We start from the raw sequence: 14,579 nt of genomic DNA, 5'->3' as shown, positions 1-14,579 counted from the left end.
TTTTCATTTCTTAGGCTACGTTGCATTTGGGAGAGCTAAGACTTCTTTCTACTTTGAGATTCTTTCCTTCAATTGTGTCTATTTTCAACACTGCCACTGGAGTCCTTTTCTCCCATAAGAGTTGCGTTTAATAAGTATTAAAGTTATCTATTGCAGGAAGCTTAATCTTATCACAGTTTTTTATTTTTCTCCAAAGTGACATGTCACCTGAACATGCATTTTTGCCATTATTAAGGTATATTGATGTTAATAGAAATGAATGGTAAGATTGAAACCATCTTTTCTTGTTTTAGTCATAATAGTAAAGCCAGTACAAGGTACTGTAAGGCTTTGATTTACACTGTCAGCGTTTTATATGCCCAGTATGCCTTTTTTCACACATTACATAACTGCATCTTACTGAGACATGGAAAGCCTGTTGGCTTTTCTATTCTGAGACTCTGACAACAGTATTCACAGGCTTCTACTGAACTCTTTTAATTGTACCTTGCTTTATGCAACGCAGATGAAGCACATTTGCAACAAATGACATTGCAGTAAAAATGGATTGTGTCCGTTTGTGTATGTGTAGAGTGCTAAATATGTATACCTATACAATCTCCCCCCAGCTGATACTTTATTTCAGGCAATATTCAGTACCAAATGCTTGCATATTGAGGGGAGGGAGAAGGACGATCTCTTGCTCTTATTATCTGTCCTCTCCATCCCTTGGAATAATCATATAGTAGTCTTTTTTTTTTTTTTTTTTTTTAAAGAAAATGACAGTTCCCAGTTCATTGGATTATCTTGTTTTTCTTGGGTGAACATGCTTTTTTTAAAAAAAAAAAGTGCCACCCATATTGTTAAAAAGCAAATGCCCAAGCCAGCAGCATGTTTTTCCAGATAACTCCTGACATAGTAAGTGCTTAATTGTTAATTCAAAATCAGGTTAGGTTTGGGAAATTGAAACGATCTGCTTTCTTAAAAGAATTTCACCATCCAAAGTCTTGGACTTAACAGGGTTATCCAGCTTCCAAAGCTCAGTTCCATGCCCACAGCCAGACTAGACATGAGTCAGGCCAAATAAAGAAACAGCTGATTCTTTTCTAGTGCAATTGCTGATCTGTTTTAGAACTACACAGATGTCATTCCTTTTCAAAATAAATTGTTGGAGTAAACTGCCTGGGAAAGTTTACAATCATCCTTCACTTAATTTCATAACAGAATGATGGCACAACAGGTATTCTAGGTGGAGATATGAAAATGTATTTCAGGGAATGGGAGAAATGGATTGTGAAATGAAACACAAGTCTAGCTACTGAGAAGAGACCCCAAAATAAATCCAACTCCTTTATATATAGGAGCTACTCAAAAGATTTCAGATTCTTACTCAAGAACCAACCAACTTATTTTCCTTGTTGTGTAGATAAATGAATATCATTTGTTAACCTATTATAGCTGTTAAAAAGTGCTTTCTATTCAAAACATCTAGAGTCAAGCCTCATTTATGTTGTAATGGCCAGTCTTGGAAAATTCATACTTTAGCTTTTTAAAAAATCTGTGAGGAGGCCTTGAGTAGGGTAAACCAATTTCACTAGTCTGACAAATTGTCTTCAATAATTTGCAGTCTCTCTCTATACACTTAAATATACTTAAAGCATGAATAATTTGAGAGGAAGTTTGTGTGTGTGTAGTTGCTGCATGAGTTGGTAGAAGGAGCCCTGAATTTCTTTTCAGAGAACCTGAATTCAAATCCAGGCTTCACTGACTTCTATGCCCATGGGCAAATAACCATCTCTCCTCTTCAGGTTGCATATTGAGATAGTAAGGGCTGAAGTAGATAGATACTGTGTTTAAGGGAGCTTCCTTCTAGTTCTAAATCTTATGATCCTATTGTAGGTAGGTTATAGGCCATACGCTTGGCAATGCTTTAATTTGTATGCTGCTGAGTTACGTAAAGATTTCAGGTTTTTTTTTTTCCCCAGTAAGCTGAAGACGCAGTGATGCTGAATCCTTGTGTCAGATAAAACGTTATTACATCTCTCTATTTCACACTAGACACTATTTAGGGGAGACTTTTTCCTAAAAAATTGATAACTGCCTCTGTCTTTGCATAGAAACTTAAAAGGTATTTGGGGAAAAATAAAGTTCCTTTATAAGAATTGAACTTTTAGCATGGAGATCTTCAGTACTGTGCCTGTGTATACATATTTATTTCAATACAGCCCCAGTACTGTATCTAACTTGGTCTTCAGGTGTTGTGGTTCACAAATTATTACTTACTAGTGTTTTGAACTCACTTTGTTATAACATACTTCACTAGAATATAATGGGCCACAGTTCTGGCTTCAGTGTAGTGAATAATATCAAAATTGGATGTCAAAAGCCATTTCCTTACTTTCTAAAGCTGTCAGGGGTTGGCTTTGTTTCTTGATCACAGGTTGTACTTTTAGCCCTAACCAGTAGGCTCCAAATGTGTCACAAGGATGACTAGGTGAGGACATGAATGCAGGTCAAAACAGGAAAACAGGAGCCATAAGCCCTGCTGCTTCTGGTGTGAAGTATCTTGGATACATCAGGACCATAGTGTAGGAAGGTGGCCTCCTGCCACTAAGCAGACTCCGCTGGCATGATGATCTCTACTATGCCTTATTATTATTCACCTGGAAAATGAAAATTATAGAGCACTTTAAGGGTTACAAAGGTGCTTTTATAGCTTTGAATTTATATAATGCTGTAAGGCTTGCAACTTACCTTTTTGGGCCACACAGCAAGCCTGGGAGGTAGGTAGCTTTGTGCCCATTTTACAGATGAGGAAACTGGGATAAATCCAGGTTAAATGACTCGCACAGGGTCACAATGTCTTCCACTGGGCTTTTTTTGAGGGGGGAGGGTGGCAGGTTTGGGTTCTATTAGTTGCTTCTTGATCTGAAACTGTTTAGCTGTCCCTTGCTGGAAATACTTTGGGGATTGTTTGCACTCTTTTCATAGTTGATTTGTACTTTAGAACAGCCACTGAACATGTGGTAATAGTACATTTCCTTTCTTCCGCTCAGATCTAGAACACAAAGTGATTATACTGCCCGTTCACTTTCCAGATGATAAAACCCCAAGCCAACAGAGGTGGAATGACTTGGGCAAGGTCAGACTAGTGGTAACTGTTGGGACCAGGATTTGACCTTGAATGCTCTGGCTCCAGAGGAATTTTTTTTCTGCCGCACTCCCCTGCATTCTTTCCTTCAGCTTCCACTTTAGCCAGTGGTACCAAGTAGTTAGCACCTTGAGGCTTCCATGGGCATTAGCAATCCCTGTTTCTAAGGGTTGGCCTGGTGTTTCAGGATAAGCAGTCTGAGCAACCTGAAAGATCAGGAGCATGTTTCAAAGTAAATATGAGTTGGAGTCATGGTGGACCTGCAAGATTCTGCTCTGCTCTTTTCAAGTCACAGGCACCAAGTTTACTGAGGGCGTTTAGATATGATCATTGATTTCTTAAGTCAACATGGGGTCACTGACAGTTATATTAGATTGATTAAGGCTATCTGTGCTGCTCTTATGTTGAATGAATTAATTGACATGCATAAGATAGCCTAGTTTTATGCCATTATTTGATCTCTTACAGAATTCTCAGGAATTATATTTTTGGAAGGCTGGGCAATTTTTAAAAAAAAAAAACGTACATTAGCTAGAACCTTCTGCTTACAAATTATTTCCCACTTCTCATGCTTTTTTAGATTAGGCAGTAGTATAAACAGCTGACCTTTTGGAGGGGATATCTCTTATCACCTCTTCAGTGAATTTCTTTCACTCTTTTACCACATTCTCTCATTTTCCCCGTGGCCAATGCTATACACTGCTGAACAACTATAATGTGTGAGGATGGTCTTATAACAATCCGTAATCTGGTAACCTAAAGACACGTAATTGCTGATCCGGTTAATTTCATGGAAGGAAAGTAAGTCTTGATATTAGCCTGTATTATCTTCATACCTTAAGTTGGAAAGATCTAAACTGAATATATGTGATATTTTGTGTTTTATTAAAATACCCAGTCACTTCATGGCATAGGGCAGTTTAGTTCATAAAATTCTTTTGAAGAATCCCTATGGAGTGAATAGAATTCCATTCCTTTGCCATCTAAAGCTGAGTCCTTCTCACCGAAGGGGAAGGGTTGTGTTTGTGAATGATCAGGTGGACATTTTCACTCTTATCAAATCATTGATACTTCACTTCTTATCTTCTCTCTAAGTGGTTTGAATCTCGTCTCTGTGTGTCTGTGTCTGTGTGTGTGAGATAGTGCCCATTTCAGACTACTTTAGATCAGGTGACCTTCAGGGACACAAGTACACCTTACTATTGAAGCACAGTGACTCTGTCTCATTTGAAAGGACAGTGGAAATACTCTGGTTAAACCCATAGAACAATTTACTTCTTTGGAGAAATAAAATTATCATTTAGAGGGACTTATAAAATGAGTTCTTATTAGTTTGTGACATTTTATGTTTCTGTTAAACATTATTAATAGTTCTTAGCCAGTGGCTGGGTGCAACTATAGCTAGACTACTGGAAGGAAATAAAGTAGGAACCATAAAATTATCAAATTCCATGTGAAATAAACTCAATGTAGTCTGTTCACTATACTGAGGAAGAAGAGGAGGACTCAAGATACCAGGACTTTTCTGGAAGCATGAGTGATCTTTGGGAGATCTGTGCTGCAATAACTAAGTAATGGCCATCTCTTACAGTTTTAGACTGGCTTAACCATCAGTATTGTCCTTTATTGATAATCACTATTTCAATGGAAATCACATTACTCCCTATGGAAGAATTAGAAATTACAAATTTTTTTTTGAACTTGAGAATACACAAGAAGGAAAACCTATGTATTGGAGGAATGTGTAGGGGAAGGGCCTGGACAGGCTATGCCAAGTTTCAGGTGTACTGAAAATGGTACTGAGCCAATTTAACCCTCTCTCCACACTCCCAGAGGCTTCCTGCGTTTCTATCTGAGATGTCAGATGGAGAAAACTCTCCTAGAGCCTAGACTGGACAACATGGTTTGGGTACTCTAGGCGGAGCAGCAGGGGTGTGCAGCATTAGAGCTAGGTCTGTGAATAGACCTGTTTTCCTAGCAGGGTTGAGTGATTTCACTTCTCTCTCTTGGCAGTTTGGGCAAACACCTGCATTTTCCCAGTATCACAGGGCTTTTGTACACATGCATCAGCTGGAAAGTGTTCATGTTATAAAAGACTTAACAAATAAAGAGGCCACTGCTAACTGTGTGGGGTTAATCTCTTTTCCCCACCTCTGGAAGCTCTCTACTTTAGCTAAACACCACTTGGGACCTGTCTTATTTACCTAACACAAATTCTGCTTGCTTTTACCTCAAGATTATTTGACATTCTAGGTTCCACTCTTCATTATTATTTCTTCAGTTGCCTTTGCTTTTGCCTAATTTCAGCTGATGTTTTCTGCATTATTAGGGCGCATGAACTTTTTATTACTCTGTAACAGTTGTTATGTAACCCAAAGTGCACAGGAAATACATTGGCTGGCTTCAGTTGAGATAGGGTCAGTCAGAGCTTATGGCTACTTTGCTGTTGCTCTGGGAAGAAGGATAGGGAGGCCAGAGAGATGGTCCCAGCCTGGGAGCATCTTGGACAGTCCAGCATGTCAGTGAGGCAGCCCTGGGACGGGGCAGGAGCTGTGTGGGATAGCCTGAGGCTTTGTGAGTGTCTTTCTGCCTGATCCCTAGGTGGGGATGGGAACAGGGAGGGGTGTGCCTTTGCTGGTATCTTATTGTTAGAAATAGGCAATGTTTTTCTTTTTGTATTCAAGAGTCACTCACCACTGAGTGATGAGTCCACATAAGTACAGTTCTTTTGGTTGGCAGGTAATGTGTCACTGACTGCACTGGATCATATCTATTATAACTTGGAAGTGTGGGGGTGACTTGACTTGCCAAATGGAAGGGGTCCTTAGGCCACAAAGCACAATGGAGTTTTCCCTTCTGGGCTACCTGACTTGCTCTGGGTGGTACTCCAGCCCTGAGCACTTTGTCCTTTATCTCTCTCTTCTGGACCCAAACATCTTCACATAGCTATAAAATCCTTGTTCAGGGCAGGCTTTTTCACTGATAGCCCTGCTTTGCTCTGCAGTAGAATTTCACTTTATTTTCAGCTTTATTTCATACATAAAATAGAATCACAACATTGATAGGATCTGTAGGTATTTTTGTACATGGTCTTTTAAGTCCTTTGGCACATTTCTGTGCCTTATCCCTTTCCACATCTTCTTTAACATGGATTCCTTAGATGCTTTGTCCTTGGCTTGCACAATTACCCTATGACTTTCTCTCTTCCATAAGGACAGGGCTATTGTTATTCCAGTACAAAGACCCTCAACCCTTGGGCCTTGTTTCTTCATAATGTCTTCACTGACCTCTGCTGTGTTCCCCAAACCCCTTTGATTTTTTTGAAAATTCCCTATCACTCACCAGTTTTTAAGGAATCAAGATGAGTGGCTGCTACCTGCAAGACTTTTGTTCTTTTGTGGAGGTGGGAGTAAATCAGACATTTGGCTGTTTTCATCCCTGTCTCCATGGACTGCCCTCAACTCAAGGGACAGTCTCTGAGGATGAGTTTGAGTTATGTTTTTGGCATGGAACATGTGTTTAATCAAAGCAGCATAGGCTAATCAAAAGCACACCACCACCACCACTTTGGAGCTGTGATTTTTCTGGAGGGTGTTTGCCCCAAGTGATCAGTTCTTTAGTTTTCTTTCTCCCCAGAAAGTGCCCCTTAAAGGAGTTACTGCTTAAGAGTGGTACTTTAGCTTTCCATTCGGGGAAGGTCACACCAACGTTCTAAGAACGTTTTTTAAAATTACCCTGCAGGCCCAAATAACTACCCTTTTTGGGGGCAGAAGTCTTGTGTTAAAATCTTTATTTCATTACTTAGCACCTGAAGTGACTTTGAGTCACTTAAATTTCTTTAGCCTCAGTTTCTTCATAAGGGAAATGAGCAGATTGGGCTACCCTTAGGGGTCCCTTCTCAGCTTCAAACCTTTACTGTCTTTTTTTTTTTTTTTTACTGTCTACAAACTTCTACTGTTCTTTACTGTCCAATCAGAAGTAATCAAGATTTACATACAGATACATTAAGCAAACATTAAACATCATCCACTGTGTAGAAATCATTATATGCCAAGCCTTGTTCTTAGAGTCAAACCATGTTAATTCGCAGCCCATAGTCTCATAGTAGCCCAATTAGGGGGATAAGACACTAATGCTATACTATGAGGTCACGTGTAAGTGCATTAAAGAGTCACCCACCAAAAAAAGGAGTTGAAGTAGCAGATGAAAGTTAGCTGGAGGGATTAGATTGGGGAGAGCCTAGGTAGATGAAAGATGGAGCTGCTGGTCTTTGGATGGGGCTTCCAAGGCTCCTTAGGGATTCTGGCAAAGGGGGTGGAAGAAAGGCATTCCTCAGTAAAGCTGGAAGGGGGCTGACACTTCACTTTGGGGTGAAGTGGGGTGGGATAGGATGGGCTTGGGGGATTGGGGCAGAGAAGGCTCCAAAGATCTGTAATATGATGGAAGGCTTTGAGTTCCAAGCAGAGACATTGGGATTTTGCTTAGCAACAAAACAGAAAGCCAATGAAAAATTTTAAGCAGAGGAATGATGATCAAGTCCATATATAGTGAATCTTTTTTTTAATGGCTGAGTTAAAATTATTGCAGATAATTGAAGAAAAAATTCCTTTTTGCTGCAGCTGTACAGATTAAGAATCAGAGCACACAACAAAAATGAGTGGTTTTTAGACTGCAGGAAAGGGGCCATGACCAGGGGAAAAGAAGATCAGTGTTTATAATGGGCACCATCTCTTGTGACTGAACTACATACTTTTGCTAAGAGCACAAGGTGCTTACTGTGTAAAGCCCTTGAGACATAAAAGCTGGGGGTGGCTAAAGGAGATGACAGATATTTTACTAGCAAAAAGATGTTTTTGTTTGCACAGTGACCTTTGTAGCAGGCCCCGAGCACTGCCCCCCACCCCCAGTAGAGTGTTTTTCTTTCTGTTTACCATCCTCCATGAGAACTCCTCTCTTACAGGTCAAATTTCAGGGCCTTTATTGCCATAGGGGGTCTGTGACTATTTCTCTTTAAAAATAATTGTTGGCCAGTAATTAGTTTTTTAAATTATTTTTTCAGTAGCCATTTTTGTGATATTTATGCAACTTCTACCTTAAACTAGTGATCTAATTTTTTTTTTTTTAAGAGAGAACTGCAGCTTAATAATCTATGCTGGCCAATGGCTGGCAGACCCACCTCATTGTTATAAGGGCTAAAGCCTCAAAATAGATGAGGCTTCTATTCTGCCTTGGAATACAGTGCACAACTAGCATTCATTGTTCTTTTGGGGGTCTGAACCCTAACATATATGGTGAGAGGTAGCCTCAATTTACCATTCTTCCCAGGTTGATAGAGACCATCTTGCAATTTTGTCATTTCTTTCTGTGCCTAATCACAGGAACCTATAATGGAAATAGAGCAAGCTTATCCCCTTAAAATGTAATCAGGGAAGGAAATAAAGCCCTTTGAATTTCTAAGGCTAGGTTGGGCAGTGGAGGGAAAGTCAGCTGGGTTCCATTTCAATGACTAGCCACTTGCTTTGGATTCAGAATTGGAGAAACATGATGTGGTCACATGTTTCAAGTATTAGACTCCCTTTGTGTTGTAGGACTGAAGTCTCATCCCAGGGGTTTGGAATGGAGCTAACCAGGATAGATATAAGTGACCTGTAGTTACATCATCTGTTTTATGGCTATGCTGTTTGGCGGGGGTGGGGGGGAGAGAAATAGCACGTGATTTGCTGGGAAGGCCAGAGGCTTTCATTGGGGACATTCTTTTCTTCTCAGAGCCAGCCAAGGATAACAAGGTCTCCTCTTGCATAGGGGTTAAGTTTGTTCTCTTGCTAATTAATTGGTGCCTGGTGGCTGGCCTGCTGCTAAAATCTCCATGAAAAATTAATAGATTATTTGGAAGGCAGTGAGAGAAGGACACTGAACAATAGAAAAAACAATTGAACTTGGGAAAAGGCTGAATTTTATTTGCACAAATGGCCCTGCTGTGTTTTTCAAATGTCTTTTCACATTCTATTCTCCCTGCATAGCTGACCTTCCCCTGCTGTTCCCCTTTTTTTCCTCTCTGCCTCTGTTTCTTTCTTTGCTACTAAACAGATTCAATTCGTTTGACTTTCAATGTTTCTTTTACTTAACCTCATAAACTCTGGTGTTGATTTCTCAGATTATCTAGTTTCTTTAACCCCTAAGTGAGAATCTGCGTGTTTCATTCTAAGGATTGTACGTCAGCAGACCTTGTTAAGGAGCTGTCCAGCCCTAGGTTACACCAATCCAAATTTGAGACAGGTTCCTAGTCCAGCCATGTCCTGTCCAGTCTGCATAGTGCATGGTTGAGGTGCTTGGAATTCATCAGTAAATCTCACAGTAGGCAAGTACGGGGATAAAGGCACACGTGCACATTCAATACCAAAATAAAAAGTATCAGTTGGAGCAGCTAATGCTTCTCCCTTTCTGTCCTCCCATTATTAGGTGAAACTCAGTTGTTTATCACATACTAGACACTTTGCCTGGCCAGGATGCATCCCTTCTGATGGGTTTGTACTCTTTTCTCCCTTGTGTTGTCTTGATATGCCCACATTTCGCGTCCACGGAATATTTTTCTCCTATGGAGCCTAGAAGCTGTACAACATGACAACCTGTTTGTTTTCCTCTGAGCACAATAAAATAACTCACTCCCTTTTGGTGCAAAAGTGAACTCGGTAACACTTCAATCAAGGCCACTTTTCTTTAGGTAAATTGTTACAAAGATTTTGTTTTTATAAAAAGTGACTGACTAAAGACTCGTGATGTGATGCTATAGGATTCTTCCATTCCATTGGACTTTGATCCTTGAAGAGGTTCCTGCTTTTTTCTGAACTCAGCATGAGTCCAGCTTGGGTTTCATGGGCATAAAATGTTTTCCTCTTCCTTTTTGTTCCTTTTTTTCTGGGCCTTTAACACTGAGGCCTACTCCAAGTAGGTTTATGTTGGTGATAGCAAGACGGTTCTCAAACCACTAGGGGTGCTGTGAAGGTTCTAGAACTCCAGGGTAGTTACTAAGATTTAGGCTTCTAGAACCCTTCCCAGATGCTGGCACTGGACGGTTTGCCCTGGAGGCTTCACTTTGTTTTTTTTTTTTTTAACTTTGGTCTATTCTGTAGTGCCTTGGGCCCCAGGGGTCCTTTCCTTGCCTGCTACTCTGTTATTCTTGGTACCGTTAAATAAAATGTTTTTAAATAACTGAAAACTGTACTTGAATTTTAATTTGGCTCTTTGTGACATGCCCAAACCTTTTAGGGCTGTAAAATTCAGTTATTTTGCTATCAAACTTACAAAAAGAAAGGTACATGGAGGTGTCTGTCTCCTGATTTCAAATTTTTAAAACCATGATAAGACACTTGAGTATCCTTCCATTATTTCTCCTTTAAAAAAACATCACTGTCTCCAGCTTAACAACCGTGTGAGATTCCAAATTGTTATTCCTGTTTTACGGATAAGGAAGCTAAGGTTGAGGAAAATTTAGTGACTTCTCTTCATTTGTACCGCTGGCAAATGCCAGAGTCAAGATTTATTAGAACTTTGGTAGGCTGGACTCTGAAGTCCTATAACCTGCCCTCTATAGGGAGAAAGGGAGGGATGGGAGGGCTTCCTTTTCCTTACCTTTACTTGGAAGTCTCCATTGAAATTTTTTATTTATCACACTGCTATACAAAACTATGTCTATGCTAATGGAATCACCCCAACCCCTACCTCCTTTCACTGAAGCAGCCCTTAAGCTAAGAGATTGTTTGAATCTTGTTATTCAGAAGATACATTTCAGGCTAGCTAAAATGTGAGCTCTGAATTGAAATGGTTTTCTGCCCTGTGCCTAATGTTTTTTTGTACCATCCTTTTATGTACCTTAGCACCAAAGCAGAAGTTCCATTCCAAATTAAAATATAAGCTTACCTTTTAATAAAAAATTTGCCCTATTCCATTGCTAAATTATCCTAATATCCCTTGTCTTCCTTCACATCCTGTATTTTTACTGGGTCGCCTTGTGGTTTGAAATTGGAGAGAGACAGACTTGAATGTTACTTTTCTATGTCTCTAGAAATCAGATGGGTGAGTTTTAAAGTGTATGTGTATTTTACGGGGTGGGGGGGGCGATATGAGTGATATGAGGGGGGGGGGGGGGGGGGTATTAGGAGAGCATATTCTTGATGGCCGTTAGGATCCTAACTCTTGTGGGACTTTTTGGTGCTTTTTAGTGTTTGTTCAGAAGATAGTCCCAAGAAGCCATTATCTTTGTGTATGTATTAAAGTAACTGGGCTTCTTTGAATCACAAAACCTGAAATTTTCTTCATTAATTGCATGATTTCACTGATTTCTTTTTTAATTGACTTTCCATGGAACTTAAAAATATCTATCACTGCAAGTCCTTACCAAGCTATTGGGAATCTAATGGGGGAGAAATAATACTAGAAGAGGTATATACAGGACTTTAATAGAACTTTATTCTAGGTCTCTATGACAATAGTGTTATTCCCTGGTGGCCTCCTTTTAGGTAATTGTATGCTTTGGTTAGTGGCGGTGAGTAAAAAAAAGTCAGTTATGTCTTAGAAGATGCCTGTTTTCAGTTGAGCGAAGTGTTGCTGAGATCTGTGTTTTGAGTTTGATTCCTTTTTAACTGATGAATTTATTCAGTTTTAGAGCCTCAAATAGGACCAAAATATCCCAACTAGCTCTATCCCCACTAGGAAAACCTCAAAGTGTGCCATCTTGGTGACAGGTTATCAGTTAGATTTTTGCATGTGAAAGCTGATATTTTTTCCTCTTTTTCTTTTCTCAGTAACTATCTCCCCTTGGGAGATTCAATGCTGGGAAATATTTGTACCTTTCTGCAAGTACACCAGATACACTTGTATGTTGGAGTAGCATGTATTTACCTGGCATGGGTCTGAGTTGGCAGCTTGCCTCAATGTGCAATTTCCACCATATGTAGGAAGTTTAAAAACTTTTTAAAATGTATAATGGGAAAAGCAAGGTCATGTCAGTGGTTGAAATTGGTTATCTCTAGCCCTGGTTTTGTAATATTCCAGACTGTTTCTTTCTAAAACGGTGTCAAGAAATCCTAAAAATGTCAAAGAAACAATTTATAATAGATACTGTATTATCTCTGACAATAGGGGTGGAGTGAGAAAGCTTACAGAACTGAAACCAAGAAATAATTTGGCATTTCTGCTGTTCAAGGTGCTTTTTGGGTCGGGGGGGGGGGGGGGGGGGGGGAGAGGGTGGTAAAGGTTCCAGGAGGGGATTTTCTGGTGTAGCTTTGGGACCCAAACCAAATTGATTCTGCTAAGCTAGTATCTTTCCAGAACCACTTCTATTTGAATGGCTCTTCCTTGTACAACCAGGGCCTTGATGGGAATATGAACTGAGCTGCTTTCCAGCCAAATGCCTGAGGACTAAAGCATGTGCATCAGCAGAACGATCTGAGTCTCTTGGGTTTGGGGAACTGGCCCAGGAGGCTATTCAGAGACAGCTGAGGGTTGGAGATGACTGACGCAAAAACTCCACATCTTCTCTACACTCACTGTCCCCCTTCCCTCCTAACCAACAAAAACAAATTCCAACCTTCCCCACATACATTGTGCTGTAGAGTATTATTTTTGAGACTGAGGCTATTCTGACAAAACAGTGAAATTTCTGCATCTGACCACAGGGGGCATAGGCTGCTGATAGGGCTAAGGACTGAAATGGACCAAAGATTAGATCCTAGCTTGGCTGTAAAAAATAAGTTTATTTCAAGAGCCAGTTTATCCACTATCCTAGAATATGAGTTAATTTTTAACAACCTAGTATAACTTGTAATGACACCAAAGATTCAGGGGGAAGGAACTATGTTATTCTTCCTAAACAAATACACTCTCCTTCTTTAAAGCAGAGTTGATGATCAGCTTGTAAGTTTCTAAGTGACTTAAATATAGGATATTAAATTCCCACCAATTCCCCATTTTCCAGAAGCTGTATTCATTGGACAGGAAAATGGAAGAAGATGTGAAATATAAATTAGCTTCTCCAATCCTGGAGGTGCTCTCTTCTCATCATCCCGGTAATTCATGTTTGTTTATAAAGAATGTCTGTTATAAGTGGCTTAAGGTAGTGGTCTTGCTTAAAGGCAGGTGCGTAATGAAATTACTTCTTTTGCCTTGGACCCCCGCTCCCAAGCATTCTTAAGTTCCTTACAACTTTTAGACTCTTCGTAAGTAAGGAATAAGAGCTCGTTTTCATAGTCTTCATGAGAGACTTCAGGAAAACAGTTTACCCTTGGTTAAAAATTGCCCCGTATCTTAAGTGTTATGTTTGAAGAGCTCTAGGGATTTTCACGTTCTGTTTGCTCTTAACTAAATCTAACTCTTCACTGTACCTTGTTTCCACTACCTCTCCTTTCTGGGTAGCATTAATATTTTACCCTTTAAATCTTCACTACAAATGAAATAATTCCTTGAACATTCACCGATGTTTTTAATTTACTGATGGGACAGCCACATTTAGAATCTAGTTTTCAGGAATTCATTCGGCAAATGTGAAATGCCTACCACGTACACAAGGAATTGGGTCACCTTTCTCCTGACCAGGAGAATCCAGTTAAACCCAGCCTGAACAGCAGCTTCAAAGCTCTCCTTAGTCTCTAGTACAGGGCTTCTTAACCTGTATACTGTAAACATGTTTTTTAAAACAGATATTTTCTAGCTACTTATTCAGTTTCCCTTTTATGTGTTTAAAAACAAGTTTTCTGGGGAACAAAAGTTCAGAAGCTTTACTCTACTGCCAGAAGGGTCCATACCCCTGCCCTAGTACTATGCACTGGCTCCTTAAGTGTCAGTGGAGGAAGAAAAAGAATTCAGCCAAGACAAGCCGTTTTGCCTTCATGTTTCGGGTTAGAGAAACTAGGTCTGTGTGCTTTCTGGAAAAGAGGTTGTGGGATCTAGGTTGTGTGCCAGGGGACATACCGTATCGAAGTCCCTTCGGTTGGCTATGCAGCACAAACTGAAGGTAGTATCATCTCTGTGAAGTCAAATAGGAATCGTTTTTCAGAAAGCCTGATGTGAAATGTCAGTGTTGGTTGATTAGAGAAATATATAGTTTCTCTCTTGGGACAAAGCTTGTTTGGGTCTTCCTCTTAGAATGTCATGTAATAGTCATTCAGAGGTGATTTCCTTCAAACCAATACCGGTTTACTTGACTTTCCTCCCATGGGAGGATGGATGGGTATCTTCCAGTCCAGAAAGGGAATGGCAGTGAGGCAGAGAACCACCTCTGTGTTCTGAGGAATGTTTCCTATCTGAGCCAAGGAATACTTCATATTCATAGTGATTCACCAGTGTCTCATGCTTGTATTTCAGAATGCTTTATTCATAACAACCTTGTAGATACATAGATATCATTGCCCCCATTTGAGTCTGTGAAATGTTAGGCTATTTACTTAACTGTGGT

General features: G+C 39.9%; 1 protein-coding gene across 1 annotated transcript in view; it reads left to right on the top strand.

Annotated features, from left to right (window-relative positions):
- SSU72 (SSU72 homolog, RNA polymerase II CTD phosphatase) overlaps positions 1 to 14,579 on the top strand; it is a 45,428-nt gene that overhangs the window by 24,566 nt on the left and 6,283 nt on the right. The gene's annotated exons all lie outside the window — the stretch shown is intronic.

Source organism: Vombatus ursinus, unplaced genomic scaffold (genome assembly GCF_900497805.2).
Source record: "Vombatus ursinus unplaced genomic scaffold, bare-nosed wombat genome assembly UNPS02010822.1, whole genome shotgun sequence".
Lineage (NCBI taxonomy): Eukaryota > Metazoa > Chordata > Mammalia > Diprotodontia > Vombatidae > Vombatus > Vombatus ursinus.
Note: the sequence above shows the minus strand (reverse complement) of the source record. Positions and strands in the feature narration are given on the sequence as shown.